General features: G+C 34.7%; 2 non-coding genes across 2 annotated transcripts; both read right to left on the reverse strand.

The window, feature by feature from the left end:
* Positions 1-1,752: 1,752 nt before the first annotated feature.
* LOC112517504 lies at positions 1,753-1,855 on the reverse strand. Its single transcript, XR_003069700.1, has one exon. It is a non-coding gene; the product is annotated as a small nucleolar RNA Z43 (small nucleolar RNA).
* Positions 1,856-1,934: 79 nt separating this feature from the next.
* Positions 1,935-2,031, reverse strand: LOC112517503. Its single transcript, XR_003069699.1, has one exon. It is a non-coding gene; the product is annotated as a small nucleolar RNA snR60/Z15/Z230/Z193/J17 (small nucleolar RNA).
* Positions 2,032-4,660: the final 2,629 nt, after the last annotated feature.

Raw genomic sequence — 4,660 nt, forward strand, 5'->3', positions numbered from 1 at the left:
CAACCATGGAACTCGATTTCTTCAACCATGGAACTCGATTTGGAAGAACAATTTAGGGTTTGAGGTTACTGATTCACGATGGAACTCGATTTAGGGTTTTTGGTTACTGTTGTGTGTGTTTTGACACTTTGGAAATGAAACAAGATAACGTCCTTTTTGGTCATTTTACATGTATAAGCAAAATTTACCAAACACTAAAAAACAACTTATCAACTTATTGTTTTTTGGTACCGCTATAAGCTAATCCAAACACTTTTTACAAAACTCCAGTTTGATACCACATAAGTTAATAAGCACTTTTACAAAAAAGCATAAGTTGTTTTAATAAACAATCCCAAACACCCCCTTAATATTTCTTGTTCCACCAAAAATGGTGGAAAGACACGGGACTAAGATTAAAATGACAATATTTTGATTGATTTGTTGTCATTTTACAATCATTAAATGATATAAAATAACATTGAACAACATTTAAAGGTAATATGGTCATTTTAATAGTTTTGTCATGTCTTGTCTTAATCGTACCAAACATACGACAAACGATTAGTGCTGTCCCGTCCCGTTCCGTCCTGTCTCATCCAGTTTGCGTACCAAACACTGCCTTAAAGCTCTACTTAAAATAGCACCTCCTTGCCTCATCAGAGCTTCCATCGCCGATCAACCATCATCATCTTCATTCTCTTCCCCCTCTTCTTTTCCCTCTCTTTCTCACGAGATAACCTGTAATGAGTTGGGTGATGAACCGATAGTTTTCAATGGCTTTTATGGCAGGGTGGCTTTCTGGAATGACTAGAGACCGTTTACCAAACACTTACCCGGAAAATCAATTATTAAGTCACATTACCTCACCGTATGAATATGATAAAGATCAAGAATCTTACCCGGTAAGAATGAAACAAGGACCATGAGTCTTACCCAACAAGTGAGGACGATGACTCTTAACACGATAAGCGTTTATCGGGTGAAAATGTCGTTTTGATAAACTAAAATCTTAACAAGTAAATAATAATGTTAAATTTTACCGGTAAACACTTTATGAATAAATGTTTGGTAAACGACCCCTTAGTAAATAACATCTAAAAACCCACCAACAATTAAAAATTTGATACTTTATTTTAATTTAAAGATTCTAGTTTTGAGAAAATATTACGGTTCAATATTTTTTAGAATGAATTTGATGACTTGGTAAATTGTTTTTATTTTAAAAAACTTTGAATTGATATTTTTAACCATCCAAAATCAAATATTAACATTTTATCAAACAAACGTTTTTACAGTGTTTAATATAGGTTGGAGATGAAATGGTCATTTCCAACATTCAAACTGTTTATTTATTCAACACAATAACCGAACAACAATTTATTTGTTAATATACAGACAACTATATCAATAAAAGCAGCAGCTATATTCGGACAAATCTTAACAAAAAAGAACCAAACCACCCCAAAATGTATAATTATCCAGTAACATAGTAACAAAGCAACATATTATATCAATTAGGGGTAGATATGCTATAGTAAAAAAAGAAACACTTAAATATCATGTACATAACTTGGTAACAACTTAATTGATATCAACTTCTTACAATTGATGTATTTTGGTATTGATTTTTGGAACAATTTCAAGTAACATGAATAAGAACTTGCTGTTTTGTTAAAATTTTGACTGACATTATTAAGTAACTTGTACCAATTAATAGTTGATACCAATTAATTTGATACGAAGTACAGTTTATATGTATGTTTGAGATGGGGACTCAGTTTATGGGTGGTGATATAACAGGGTGGTCGGCAAGGTGAGAAGAAGCTCACCATTACGACGAACGAGACCTTATCACATGATGTCATCACTGTCCCGTTTCTTTACATCACATAATTTCTAAAAACAGATCGAAAAAAACAAGATCAAAACATGACGATTAGAATAATCAATCGAGAGTTCATCAGATAGGAGCGAAAGACTAAAAATAGATTTATAATCACATAAGATTATTATCATCTGAACTATGCAAATAATCATCATTTGAACCTCTCGATTCTAATCAAAATCCACACCACACGACATTAACAAAGCCGTAATTATTAGATCGAAGCTCAAAATCAAAATGAGGATCAAAACACAGTAATGGCCTCATAGAGAAGATTAGATTTGACAACATAGTATGATTCAGACATATGCTTGTCTTTTATTTTGAATTTAATCATCGGCCAAACAGATCAATCAAAAAACGCTCATCAAAAACCATAGATTAATCGATGATAAAAACGATTTCAAAAACAGAAATGTGAAATTTGGAATACGCTTATCGACGGTGAAGTGAGGGAACCTCCAACACGCCGACAAACGCCATTGGCCACCGTATTCCTTGAGAAAGGAGCAGAAAAAACCCTAAATCGATCGAGTGGTCGTGGTGGAGGCGGGCGATGAAGTTTGTGGTACTGGGGGTGTGTATTTATAGAGAGCCACGTGGAGGCTAGGGTTTCGGTCAAGTCTTTTTTATGTTTATGTAAATTACAGATTTAGTCCTTGTAATTGTATGAAAATTACAAATTGGGATATTTTGACTAATATTTTTGGGAACAATTTTATGGTTTCGTTTTTGTTACGAATTCTCTTGCTTTAACTTAGTTAAACCTCATATTTGACTCTTACGTAGGGGCATTTTTGTCATTTTACCCTTTTATTTGATAAAAAAGGTTATTTTTGTCATTTAAGAAATAACTGAAATTAAACTCCCCCCTTCTCCGACCACTCCCCTTTATTCGGCTTCTCATTTCCCTTTTGCATTTCTAGCTATCTATCCGTCTTCGACATCATCCCTTCCTCACTCCCTCAACCCACTGCAATCAAAGTAACAATCGGTTCAACACACTATCGTCTCGCGGTCATCATCTTCTTCCCTACCTCAAACTCAATCCATTTCGATTTCCAGATCATCCATAGTAAGTCGTTTTATGTTGGTTAAACTTATGCATATTAGATTTTTCAGATACAAGACTAATGTGTTTGAATGTTATAGTAACTCTTTTTAGTGTGTCTAGTGTATGTTTGATCATAGATGGTAGATAGTCACACAACAGTATAATAAAGGTAATCCAACTCCAAATCGCTATATAGGAAGGGGTGTTTTGTTGGTGCAGGGAGAAGGGGACGAGATGAGTTGCAGAAGGAAGGAATGATCGGTGGTATTATGGTGGAACGTTGGAGCAATTGCAAGGTTGAGGTGGAGATGAGAAACATAAGCAAATGGGAAAGAGACGAAGAATTGAAGCAGGCGGGGAAGAAACGACCGAAGCACAAAAGCAAATGGGGAAGAGATGACAGGGGAACAGGAATGAGGATGAGGGGCGGTGATGTAAAGGGAGGAAGATGTCTGTGCGAACAGGGAAGGGGGCGACAATATAGAAGGCCCGTCATAACTTAATGTTTAACGAGGTTTAGGAAAAAAAAAAAAAAAGACTTGATCTGTAATGAAAATAAAACCACATGGATGTTATCCATAAAAGGTTAATGCAAGAGACTCGTCCATAATTTTCATACAATTATGTATATGTATATGTATATGTATATGTATATGTATATGTATATGTATATGTATATGTATATGTATATGTATATGTACATGTATATATGTCAAAATTAAACTTTGTTTTTAGATTTTAAAATAACAAAAAATTTATTTTAGCAACACCCTCTTTTTTGAAAAACAGTTAAAAAATTTTGGTCAAATTTAAGAGTGAATTACATTATTGTTTCTTGTACTTTCCTAAATTTTCGATTGAGCAGATACATTGATGGTACCTAACTGTTACTTTTGATAGCATTGCTGGTCCCTAAGCTTAATGTCGTTTGTTTGGGCTTCGTTAAAGCCTCACATTCCCCTAACATGAGGGACAGTTTTGTCTTTTCATCATTTACATTAAAAAAAAACTCATTTGATCTGCTCCAAATAGATCGAACCCCAATTCTGCTCTTACTTTTTCTCTAAAGATGTCAAACACTAATTCCTCCTTCTCGTTCAGCCATCAACGAACACGTTGATTAACCTCTATCGTTCAAAAGTCCAACCAAACAACAACGAGGTAGTTTCATCCAAACTTCATTCAGAACCCGACCAAACAACCGAGGCCAAACACTATTGTTCTCTCTCTCATTTAACTTCCTTTTTTTCTTTTCGGAACTCGATGAACACCAAAAATTATGCATCGTAAGACAATCTCAGTTGGTTTATGACTCAAGACAACAAGATTGACATCGCAACTCGTATGACTCGCTTAACTACTCAATTAGCTCTCATCGTGTCAAAGCAAAACAAACTCGGTTCAATGTTTGAGGATGGAGTGCAAGGAATCTCAGTCGGTTAGGGTTTTTTTACTAGACAAAAAGATAATGAATTGAATTTCCATTTTCTTTCAATATCAATGATCTCGTTGGTCTTCTGCTAGTCGAATTGTGAAAAGAAGAACAAGAAGATACTTTGATCATGGCACTAAAGGGCCTTTGGTCTAACGATATTGTAGTCTTTGACCTCCTAGGAGGTCAGGGGTTCAAACCTCACTAAATGTGAGGAAGGTATGTGAGTTTATTCGTTGTATTTACCGTATATAAATATTACGTGAGTTCAGTGTCGTCTTTGAGTTCGTGTCTAGCTATTCCACTA

Source organism: Cynara cardunculus (assembly GCF_001531365.2).
Source record: "Cynara cardunculus var. scolymus isolate 2C chromosome LG 8, CcrdV1, whole genome shotgun sequence".
NCBI classification, from domain to species: domain Eukaryota; kingdom Viridiplantae; phylum Streptophyta; class Magnoliopsida; order Asterales; family Asteraceae; genus Cynara; species Cynara cardunculus.